This window comes from Quercus robur, chromosome 5, assembly GCF_932294415.1.
Source record: "Quercus robur chromosome 5, dhQueRobu3.1, whole genome shotgun sequence".
NCBI classification, from domain to species: domain Eukaryota; kingdom Viridiplantae; phylum Streptophyta; class Magnoliopsida; order Fagales; family Fagaceae; genus Quercus; species Quercus robur.
In genome coordinates, this window is record NC_065538.1 from 27,127,636 (window position 1) to 27,140,857 (window position 13,222).

Sequence of the window (13,222 nt, forward strand, 5' to 3'; positions counted from 1 at the left end):
GTGTGTGATTTCTATTAAATTGTCAATAAATCTTGAATTGTTATAACATGCCAAGAGAATATTTGATTTGTCATTAAACTAATTCTTAGCAGGTTAGTTTTTTATTTTTTTAATTTAGGGGCCAAATTAATTGACACTCAATTCAAAGTGCAATGATGACTAAGCCCAAGGGAGGGCTGGGACAAATAGCAGGGGTTGCATTGTAGTGTACTGATTTCTAACTATTTCAAAGGAATATATATATATATATATATATATATATTTCTAAAGCCTAATAAAATAATGGGTCAACAAATTAATTTCTCATTGACTAAAGACTATAGAAGTTTTAACCAGAAAAAAGAAAAGACTATAGAAGTATTACCACGGAATCATCTGTGACAAAGTCGCCTTTTGCTCCATAATCCATAACGTTAAAATATTTAACTTGAGCTTTCGCAGTAATCCAAATTAAAGTCATTGAAACCGGAACCATGATGTGTAGAACAGAAAAGAACTCCTGCATGAAAAACTATAAATTATTAGCTTTTCCTAATGGTGAGTTTAGATTAAACTTCAAGTACCCATCATAGAACATACGCTAGATTACCATGGCGAATTTCCGACGATGAATTTCCTTTGTGAAACACAGCTAGGTCTACACACGTACGGCAGAAGAGAGCTATTCAAGGCATCAATTTCTTTTCTTTTTCCTTATTTTATTTTATTTTTTATAATTCGATAAATGTAATGGCGGAATGGGAATTTGAACTATGGATGTCTTGAAAACACCAAGAAATACTAACCGACTGATGAAATACAAGGCTCCTAGCAATGCATCATTTTCATTCACAAGGCTCCTGGAAATAAATAGCCAACCATTTAGTTAAGTTATTAATATACATTCTAGCCTTTCAAGGCATTAACAGTAGATTGTCTAAATTTTTCTCCTTATTTTAGGATAGAAACTGTAGGGACACGATTCTCAAACGGCCCAACAATGACGTTGGGCTCGCACGTGAAGGATCTCTCACAATAAGATTTGTAAAGAGTGGGCTTGAAAGGCTAGCGTTTGGTCACAGGGCGTTGGTCCAAACCGGACTTTAGGGAAACTCAGATAAGAAAAGGCTTCAGCCTGGATATCCAAGCCCTACAGCTTTGTAACTTGAGGGATTGGACTCCTCGGATCATGTCCAAGGAGCACTAATGTCTTTCTCCGATTACCCGGCGGTGGGTTTTTCGTGGTGGTGTGCATATATTGCCCGGGCATTCTCATCCCTGGAGTTTTTTCCAGGAAGTGAGATGGGGGTCACTTTCTGATTAGTTTATCTTCTCTTTTATACTAGCCTACGTTCGCTGTCCCTCGTCCACGTGTAGGGTCAACTTTTTTAGGACTGCTACTTGTCCCGTCAGTCTAATCCCAGAATTGTTGGGGATGGTTTGATAAAGCCTAAGAATCTGGTTCTGTTAGGTACAGAGTCTTATCTGGGGAGGGTAATAAGGGTAACTTACCTAAGATATTTTAGATCTTCTTACCAATTTTCCTTTACCTCTTTTTTTACCCCTCTTCTTAAGGGAGCTTTGGGTCGGCCGAGGACTAAACCGTCCTCGGCTACGTCTCTGGGCCATCTTTGGCCTTATATTTTTTAAGCTTTGGGCCATAACTTTTTTCGGCTTGGGCCTGTGGACTCTCCATGAGCAAGTGGGCCTGACCCATAAATTATTGGGCCCCACAATAGCCCCTCGAAACCCTGCTGTCCAACATCTTGGTTGGAAAGGTGGGTTTTGGTAATACCGAGCCTTTATTATAGCTCATTTATTTCAGCCCTTGACTGACGCGGGCGACTCTTCACCTGCTCAGGGAATGTACCGGTCTACGAGATGTTCCCCTTAATTTGCGCACGATGCCCTTATGTCGTTTGGTTATCCGAAGTGCGTTTTTAATATCTTCCCTTTACGAGACCTCCCAGATCTAACGGTTATTGATAGCGTGGGGAAACGAAACGGATGTATATTTATTTGCAGATTTCCCTGAAGATCTGAATGTATTATGACCTCTTTTCCTCGTCCCCTATATAAAGAGAGAAGACAAAAGCTGATTTTATCATACTTGAATCCCTCATATTCCTCCTAGAGTTCACTTCTTCCCTCTGGTTATACCTTATCCGATAATACGTTCAGCACAGTTGTCAGCCATGAATAAACCATTCCATTCCCAAAAACACCATGTCTTAATAAAACTCGAGATGGTTCGGTCAGGGCAAGGATGGCGGAGACTCAAGATTTGTCTCCCCTTCCTTTTAGCCAAAATCCGAAGCAGGGACTCGTCACATCTCACTTTCGGTGTGACTGAGTCAAAAACATCCATTATCACCACCATTCGCTCTCTCATGAGCATATCTAACATGGCACCAATGTATTAGGAGTCAGGACTGGGGCAGGGACTAAATGCCCCTGCTTCTTCCTCTCTTTGTTCACTGGCGCCACCCTTTGCTTCTCTTTCTTCTTCTTTCCACCACCAGCTCCATCCTGGTGCTTTTCCTTCTCCCTCTTTTGCTCATTTCTCTTTCTTTTACTCATGTCCTCCATCTTCCTCATTCATCTCCTCCATCTTCCTCATTCATCTCCTCCATCCTCTTCTTCCTTCTCCTTCATCTTCTTCTTCCTTCTCCTTCATCTTTCTCTTAAGAAGGTTCTTCTCTCTATATAAGCAATACTGAGGCAGAGATTGGAGAGACTTTGAAGACGAGTTTAAAAGACACCTGATTATTTACTTATCTGCATTGCGGATGTTATAGTTGCTTCGGCAGTTCATCTTTTGTATAGGCTTGTTTAAGCCCCTTTTTGTACGTTGTAATAATTTTTCATATTAATAAAAGTTGCTGTTACTTTACTTCGCATGTTCTGTTTTTATGTTTTTACAAGTTTACAAGCGCTGCTCGGCACAATAATATAGCATTTGAATCAATGACAACTAAGGCTAAAATATTTGCTAATAAAAAGATGTCATCATAACTTTAATAAAATTATTCGACATAGCAATGCCGACCAGTGAGGGACGAAACTCACCTTAAAATTAGCCGAGATGAGGACTAAGTGCTCGATACGGTATAGGAAGTAACTATCCGAGGACATGTCACCCGCCAAATGAACAGTTTCCTTAAGCTAATGAACATTGGGTCATTTCGCCATCTTCTTAACACACTGGCCTTAACCTTTTACAGTATTTGAGCCGAGAACCTTCCCCATCCGAGTAGTTGGTTTCCCCATAGGCTTGAGTCCGAGGACCATGCAAGTCCTAGGTTCTGTCCAAAACTTATGTTTTTCTCAGTACTTGGTTTCCCCATAGGCTTGAGTCCGAGGACCATGCAAGTCCTTGGTTCTGTCCAAAACTTATGTTTTTTCTTTTGTGTACTTGGTTTCCCCATAGGCTTGAGTCCGAGGACCATGCAAGTCCTAGGTTCTGTCCAAAACTTTTTGAGTTCAGATTCTCCCTTTCTTCAGGTATTTCACGAGGCGCCGAGCAGGGGTTGTCCTCGGCAACGGCTATTTCTCGGCGTGGGCCACAGTCCCTAGGCCCTCATGCAGAGCGGGCCTGGGCCGCGAAGTCACTAAGCCCACGAATTAAGAGGTATCTCTACAGCCTTTGGCCACGCGGTACTCTCTGACGTCCCAATGTTCGAGGTGCGCCTTTACGAGGCTTCTTTAATCTTGTGGTTGCAGTTGACGTTGGAAGTTGAGCCAGAACCATTTTGTCTGTAGCGTCCCTTGGGATGCTGCGTGAATTAACTGCCACCACCTTATTCCCTTAAATAAATAGGAGAGATAGTTGCTTTCCCTACACGCAACTCCTTCAGCTTCCTCCCACATCACAGCTCCTATACTCAGTGCTGTCCTCCCTTAGCATAACATGTTTGAGGTGAGGGTTGGGAAGAAGGAGCTCTCTCCGCCACGGAAGCATCGTGCCCTCCTGAGACTCAAAATAGTGAGGTATGGGCACAGGAAGCATAAGTTCAAGAGAATACTCCATTTCGATCGAGGGGAAAGGGTGTCTCTCCCTCTTTTAGTCAAAATCCGAAGCAGGTTCTGTTCATGCCAGAATTTTGGTGTGTCAGAAGAAAGATTCTACACCATCAGCGCCTCTGCCTTGTGGCAGGCAAATATTTAGAGGAAGCCCCTCAACTTCCAGCTCCCTGCACCTTTCCTTCAGCGGTGTCAGGCTCAAGTTGGGTTCTCTTTGCACTTTTTCTTCGAGGTTGCGGGCCCCAGGCTGGGTTCTTTTGCTGCCTGAGTTATGGGCATGTAAAAGCACTGAGGAAGAACGAGGTCTTGAAGCAGTAGCCAACCTCTCTTCTGTGCCACCTCCTCGGCTTTGTTTTATTTTCTTGTATCTTTCCTCTTGATTATGTGGTTAGCTTTAGTAGCCAACCTCTCGTCTGTACTGCTCCTCGGCTTTATTTTATATATTTTTTCTTGTATCTTCCTACTCAATTATGTAGTGAGCTCTGACATAAGCTGATTCCAGCTTTTCATTGTACACTGTACTATTTCTTTGTTTTAGTAAAAATAGAAATTTATTTACATGTTTTGAGTACTGATCTTTTGGCAACACTACTTTGTGAATGGGTGTGCTCCATATGTGTGTTTTTTCAAGAATATTTAGAGCAAGATACCTTGAAACATAATCTAACTAACTCTAATTTACCAATACTACCAGGCATTATATCGATAATTCATAGTAAATCAAACTTAGGAAACTAACCGGGGTAATAGTTGAATACTCTGTGATAAGCGCGTGAATACCGTCCAAGACTGATAATCTCTAAATAATCCATCCAAGCAGTCGATTGGGAAGTAGGGAACTCCGATTGTGCTTTTGTGTACTTGGTTTCCCCCTAGGCTTGAGTCCGAGGACCATGCAAGGCCTTGGTTCTGTCCAAAACTTATGGTTTTTCTTTTGTGTACTTGGTTTCCCCATAGGCTTGAGTCCTAGGACCATGCAAGGCCTTGGTTCTGTCCAAAACTTATGGTTTTTCTTTTGTGTACTTGGTTTCCCCATAGGCTTGAGTCCGAGGACCATGCAAGGCCTTGGTTATGTCCAAAACTTATGGTTCTTCTTTTGTGTACTTGGTTTCCCCATAGGCTTGAGTCCGAGGACCATGCAAGGCCTTGGTTATGTCCAAAACTTATGGTTCTTCTTTTGTGTACTTGGTTTCCCCATAGGCTTGAGTCCGAGGATTATGCAAGGCCTTGGTTCTGTCCAAAACTTATGGTTTTTCTTTTGTGTACTTGGTTTCCCCATAGGCTTGAGTCCGAGGACCATGCAAGGCCTTGGTTCTGTCCAAAACTTATGGTTCTTCTTTTGTGTACTTGGTTTCCCCATAAGCTTGAGTTCGAGGACCATGCAAGGCCTTGGTTCTGTCCAAAACTTATGATTTTTCTTTTGTGTACTTGGTTTCCCCATAGGCTTGAGTCCGAGGACCATGCAAGGCCTTGGTTCTGTCCAAAACTTATGGTTTTTCTTTTGTGTACTTGGTTTCCCCATAGGCTTGAGTCCGAGAACCATGCAAGGCCTTGGTTCTGTCCAAAACTTTTTGGGTACTTATTTGCTTTTTTCGCAGGTCAGCCCCTTGGCCATGACTGGGAGAGCTGACTTGAGGTCGGAAGCCCCTAGAGCTACCCGTGCCGTTGGCACTACAGGATGTAAGCCCTGGCACCAGTTTATATCGGAGCGACAACTGCAGGTCACCGAAGATGGGAAAAACTCGCGAATCTCTACTTGCTAGAGAGTTGACTCATTCGCCACCCGTGCCAACGCGCAAGCCTTCCCACAGACGGTGCCAATTGTAGGGACACGATTCTCAAACGGCCCAACAATGACGTTGGGCTCGCACGTGAAGGATCCCTCACAATAAGATTTGTAGAGAGTGGGCTTGAAAGGCTAGCGTTTGGTCACAGGGCGTTGGTCCAAACCAGACTTTAGGGAAACTCAGATAAGAAAAGGCTTCAGCCTGGATATCCAAGCCCTACAGCTTTGTAACTTGAGGAATTGGACTCCTCGGATCATGTCCGAGGAGCACTAATGTCTTTCTTCGGTTACCCGGCGGTGGGTTTTTCGTGGTGGTGTACATATATTGCCCGGGCATTCTCATCCCTGGAGTTTTTTTCCAGGAAGTGAGATGGGGGTCCTTTTCTGATTAGTTTATCTTCTCTTTTATACTAGCCTACGCTCGCTGTCCCTCATCCACGTGTAGGGTCAACTTTTTTAGAACTGCTACTTGTCCCGTCAGTCTAATTCCAGAATTGTTGGGGATGGTTTGATAAAGCCTAAGAATCTGGTTCTGTTAGGTACAGAGTCTTATTAGGGGAGGGTAATAAGGGTAACTTACCTAAGATATTTTAGATCTTCTTACCAATTTTCCTTTACCTCTTTTTTTACCCCTCTTCTTAAGGGAGCTTTGGGTCGGCCGAGGACTAAACCGTCCTCGGCTACGTCTCTGGGCCATCTTTGACCTTATATTTTTTAAGCTTTGGGCCATAACTTTTTTCGGCTTGGGCTTGTGGACTCTCCATGAGCAAGTGGGCCTGGCCCATAAATTATTGGGCCCCACAGAAACCTATTTTTCTTAGTGCTGCTAAACGTCTTTTCAAAACTTCCATATTTGATTTTTTATTCTAAACTCTATGTCTTTTTTTTCTTCTTTTTCTTTCTTTTTTTGAGAGGGAGTTTCAATTCATAACGTCCGCTCTTAATGATAGCTAAATGCTCCTAACAATGCATCATTTTCATTCACAAGGCAAGGAAATAAATAGCCAACTATTTGATTAAGTTATTAATATACTGTACATTCTAGCCTTCAAAGGCATTAACATTAGATTGTCTAAATTTTTCTCCTCAATTATTTTAGGATAAGAAACTATTTTTATTATTACGGCTAAACACTTTTTTCATAACTTCCATATTAGATTTTTTATTTTATTTTAAACCCTATTTCTTTTTTTTCTTTTTTTTTAGAGAGAGTTTCAAACCATAGCGTCCACTCTTAATGATAGCTCAAAGCTCTTGGCAATGCATCATTTTCATTCACAAGGCAAGGAAATAAATAGCCACCCATTTAATTAAGTTATTAATATACATTCCAGCCTTCCAAGGCATTCACATTAGATTGCTTAAATTTTTCTCCTTATTTTAGGATAAGAACCTATTTTTCTTATTGTTGCTAAACCCCTTTTCAAAACTTCCACATTAGATTGTCTAAATTTGAATAACGTGCTTTGCATCAGATGGTGAGATGTGATTGTGCCTTTTAATCTCCTCACCCCTTTCAAAATAATTCTATAATTTTTTTTTTCTTTTGAATGGTGAGAAGCAAAATGTGGACATTTTATGTTAGAAGTCTTCCAAAAAAAAAAATAACACTTTATTTTAGATGGTATTGTAAAGAGGGAAAATTCCCAACCTATCACAAGCTAACATATTATACTACCAAGTCCACAACATATAACCAATTACAAAGTGCCACATACTGCTACTAGTTTCTACTATTACCATTCATAAACCAACAAAGATTTGTGAAGTGTTACTAAAATAAAAACATAAAAAGCATGCAAAAGCCAATCATACACCGGTGCGTGAAAGCAATGATATAAGCAATCCAATTGGGTGCTAACATGTATCACCTTGAAAATTAAGACATTTCGGCCAATCAAACGATGCCAAGTGTCTTGGAGTAAAAGTCTTAAAACTCCTCCAATCAGGCTGTGACATGTGCCACCAATAAGACTCCGTCACGTGTCACTCACCCACCCCTAAAATCTTATAAATAGAAGCCTTCATAAGGCATTCCAATAGATCTTGGAAGATGTCTTGGAACACACACCAAGACATCCACACTTCAAGCAATATCAAAGAAGATTCAGAAGTATAGAAGCTTTGGTGGAATCAAGCCCTAAAGCCTCTAGGAACTTCAACCTCTAATACGAAGATATTTGAAGTAGATTCATTCAAATCATCTTCTTAGATCTCTCAAAGTTCATTGGAATCAAGCTCAAAAGCCTCTAGAAACTTCAAGAAACCACAAATCAGTGATGCTCTACGAATTCAAGCCTCCAAAGCTCCGAAGAATTTCCATCATAAACCTTTGAAGATGAAGAATACACAAAGAACACAAGAAAAACACGAAGAACGTGAAGAACAAAGGATTCCTAACAAACTCGTAGCCAAAGATTCATTGTAATTCCATTTCAAAGGTGTTCGATCCATCCTTCAACCAAATTAAAGTATATTTGGTGTTCAAATCAAAATCATATCACTACAATTCCAATCAACAAATATTTCAAGGAGATCAAATTAGAGGATTACTCTTTTGTAATTTCAGAGAATTGTACCACACATTGATCAAAACAAACTACATTTGTGAAACTATTTTACTCATTTGATTTATTTCAAATTCGAAATTTAGTCGTCAACAGGTATAAAGCTTGAGAATGTACGATAATAAATGCATAATACCAAGGCTCAATCCAATTAAGTCTGTAGCATCTACGAGTTTCACCATATACCCCATTTTTGTTTTGTTGTTTTAAGATTAGGATCTTATTATGATGTCTTTCCTCACTTTTTTCCTTTTTCTTTTATTTATGCCGGACTCTTTGAATTTATTAGAAACCAATTCTCATGAAGTTCTAACACACACTACAAATGTCCTACTATCATTAATTATAAAATAATTAGATAAGGAAATGTTGATCAAATGACCTTGTAGAGAGATATATATATATATATATATATATAACTATTTCAATATCCATGCTGTTTGAATTTTTTTTTTTTTAATATACTATTTAAGGATGCATTAGGGATTACACATTTAACTTGGGTATAAGTACTTGTAAGGTGTGTGGGGCAAGAGTCAAGGTTCAAGTTTCTAGGAGGGAGTTTCACATATATACACCTAATTTAGATTAGAGTAGAATTCTTTTTCATGTCAAACGGGTTTAAAAAAACTTGGCACATGTCAAACAGATTAAAAACAAATGTCCTTCAAGTTTCTAAAAGAAGCTGATATACTTTATTTATAAGTGAAAATACACTTTTGGTTCTTACATTTTGGACCTATTCTCATTTTGGTCCTTAAATTGATTTTGCGTTTATCTCAGTCCCTGAAATCAGAGAATTGTTTCCGTTTTGGTCCCTGCCATCAACCCACTAACAGAAAATGCATATGTGATAGACGAAATGCTCTGTTTGCACAATAAATGCTGACGTGACTAATAAAATAATAATAAAAAAATATTTTATTTGGCATTTTTTTAAGTGCCACGTTAGCATTTTAATTTTTTAATAAAAGCCACCTCAGAAAATTTAAAGAAAAACCTTAAATCTAATTTAATTAAAAAATTTAATTAAAAAAACTCTTAATGTTCTTCATATTCTTCAATGTTTTCTTCATTTTACAACTTGTTCTTCATGTTCTTCCCAAATCAAACCCAGCAACCAAGAGCTTAAATCCATCACAAGAACACAAACCCAGCAATCAAGAACTCAAACCCAGATCATAAGAACACACACAAAAACAAGAATAAAAATTAAATTAAATACTAACAGGAAATTTAAACAAAAAAAAAAGAAATTAAAATTTTTTTTTAAAAACATTGAATTTTAAATATGGAGACGTGTCAAATTCAAAAAACACTTCTCCATTTCCGTTTGATTTCACAACTAAAATTTATTACCTGATATTTTTCATCTCTTAAAATCTTAACTACATTTCTTTGTTTTTTAATTTTCCAAAGCCATCAAAAACTCTGAGAGAGATTCAAATATCTTGGTAGAAATCCCAGTCTTGAGGGAAGACAAACAAAACCCCAAATCCTAACCAAACCCAAAATCCCCATTCAAACCCAAACTTAAACACCTTTCTTGCATAAGCCACACCCAAAATCCCCATCCAAACCCAAACTCAAACACCTTTCCTTCATAAGCCACAAACCCCAAATCTCCAAACGCAACATACCAACTAGCGAACGCCACTACCCTGTGGATGCAAGGGTTCATTTTTAGGAATTGCCACCTAGATTTTGCAATGGTCTAGGAACCATATATATAACGTCCTTTCGAGGAAGGACCTTTTGATCTTACTACCAAAGATATGGGTTTGGAATTAAGGTACAGTCTTGGAAAGGTGTTAGGCACCCAAAACCACCCAACCCTAAGGTTGGCTTCCCATCATTGTGTCTTATATCTTAACCCTATTAAAGGCACACTCAATACTTGTATGTAACTCACACACACTAATCATGCATCTAACAATCAACATGGCATCAGACATCCCTATACATACATCTATCATGGCAAGAAACAAAAGCTTAAACATTCCTCTAACATGCATCTCAAACAACCTATCATTCATCTAGCATGGCATCTCCTAACATACATCTAGCATACATGTCACTTCCTCCTAGCATTCATCTAATCATGGCATAACATATCATTAACCCTAATCATACATCTAAGCATGCCTCATCACAAACTCCATCATATCATATCACATTCATCCAAGGCAAAAAAACATGTGAGCATTAAATCAAGATGGAAACAAAGCGAAGAAAACATGCAATCATCCAAGGCATCAAGATCACAATCATAAAACCTAAGCAAGATCATATCACAAATGCATGTACATTATGAATGCATGACTTACCTTTTACTTACCTTTCAGCATTTCAACACCTATGGCATCATGCATGAGTGTGTGAATGCATGTTCATAGCATTAAAATAAAACCAAATAAGATAAACCCTAATTCTAACATGTGAGAGCAAATAAGCAATTAAACATGTAAAACAGAAGCTTTGAAAGCATAAAAATACAGAAAAGAGGCTATACAGATTCACACATGTGAAAACAGAAAGCAAAAACAGAAAAATAAAATTAAGGTTTCTAGGCAAAATCATGCGCATGCATGAACTTCCTTGCGTGCGCATAATCAAGCCTGCATGCGCAGGCAAGATTATGCGTATGTAGGTTCCAACCCAGAAACCCTAGAAAAACAGCAGATACTTAAAGCACTAAATCTAACATCCTAACATACATTTTAAACATACAAAAACATAAACCTAAGCTAGATAAACATATTAAAGCGTATTATAACAAGAAAATAAAGCAAACAAAAGGATTTAAAGCATAAAAGTTAAGAAAATGAAAAAAGAAAAGTTTAGACTAATACCTTAAAGAAAAGCTCTTCAAGATTGATTTTTTACCATTCCCCTCAATCAAATTTGTTCACAATTAACAAAAAGAGTGATTAGTAATCTTAAACTCAAAGATCAAGGCCAGAAAAGGCCTTAATCAAAAGAAAATTGACTTGAGGATGTTTTTGTGAAAAAATCCCTCTTTGATTCACTATTTCTAGTGAATCTTAAAGTTTTTCCATGGGATTTCTGTATGTTTTTGAAAATATATCATGTAAGGCTACTTATAGTGTGAAAAAAGGGGGTTTGGAACGACTCCTAGATGATGTGAGATTCGTTCCAAACATCAACATTAATGCAGAAAACTTGTATTGTTTAGGCTTTTGGAATTCGCTATGCATGCGCAAAATCGAGCCTGCATATGCATGCAAAAAGCTGCGTGCACTTAGCAAGGGTTTCCTTGGCCTTATTTTTTCAAAAATAGATTTGTTTGCTCATTTAACAGTTATATTTTTTCATTTTAACATTTCTCAAGTCAATTTATCACCTAATTGGTCCCTAAACCAACCTTGGATCTTAGAATTTAGCATCATAGGGGAGCAGGGGTCCAACTCATAAGGGGTACAAAATGCAGTGTCTACATATACGGATTAATCAGAATTCCAAGCTATCCCCACAAAAGACCCAACTATAACATCCATGGATGTCGATCGACCCATCACCAGATGTGTAGTGAAAAAGGCCGGGTATATATCTCACACCTCTCATATATTTTGCTTGATTTTTTGCATGAATTTTTGGCTTATGAATGCCTGTAAGCTAGGACCTGATTTTTTTATTTTTTATTTTTTATTAAGCTAGGACCTGATGTTGAATATTGATAAAAGGAACTAATTTCAATAAAATAAAATGAAAGAGAGAAGGGAAACTTGTTAGTTTAGGGCTATGGGCTCATTGTTGGGTTATACTTTCTTTGGGCTAGTTGTTTAGGTGATGGGTTTGTTAAAATAAAGAGATTAAATTTAACGTTTTTTTAAGTTAATTTCATTTTTTTTTAATTTCCTATTAGTATTTAATTTAATTCTTTCTTCTTGTTTTCGTTTGTGATCTTGTGATCTTGGTCTGAGTTCTTGGTTGCTAGGTTTGTGTTCTTGTGATGGATTTGAGTTCTTGGTTGTTGGGTTTGATTTGGGAAGAACATGAAGAACAAGTTGTAAAATGAAGAACATTAAGAATTTTTTTTAATTAAATTAGAATTAAGGTTTTTTTTTTTTTTTGGTTTAAATTTTCTGAGGTGGCTTTTTAAAAAAATTAAAATGCTAACATGTTATTTAAAAAATGCCAAATAAAATATTTTATTAGCCACATCAGTATTTACTGTGCAAACAGAGCATTCTGTCTACCATGTATGCATTTTTTGTTAGTGGGTTGACGATAGAGACCAAACCGTAAATGATTTTCTAATTTTAGGGACTGAGATACGCGCAGAATCAATTTAAGGACCAAAATGAGAATATGCCCAAAATGTAGTGACTAAAAGTATATTTTTGCGATAACTTTAGAAGGCAATCAATTTGAAATAATCATACTTAAAATCCGCACCATAATAAAAGGTGAGTAACTTGAAAGGGAAATAATATACATTTAAACATTCATTTATTTAGGATTAATTTAAGGAAACTTATCTATGTAATATAAATTATTGCTTGCTATATAGCAAATGGCAAAGCCTAGCATGAGGCTTTAATATATACTAGCCATGAACTCGTGCATTGCGTGTGATAATTATTTTTATTGTGGTTTTATTATTATTATTATTATTTACAATTTAAACTAATTTAATAAAGAGTAATGTATTTTGTAATATATTTTTATTTATCAAAGAAACAATCATAAATGTAATATAGGAACAATCATAAATCATAAATAAAAATTTTGTTGTACCAAAATGAAAGCAATAAAATTTTTCCTAGAAAATCAAAACGCAAGTTAACGGAAATATTCATTTTCAATAAAAAGTTATTTATAACATTTTGTGAAACTAAAATTT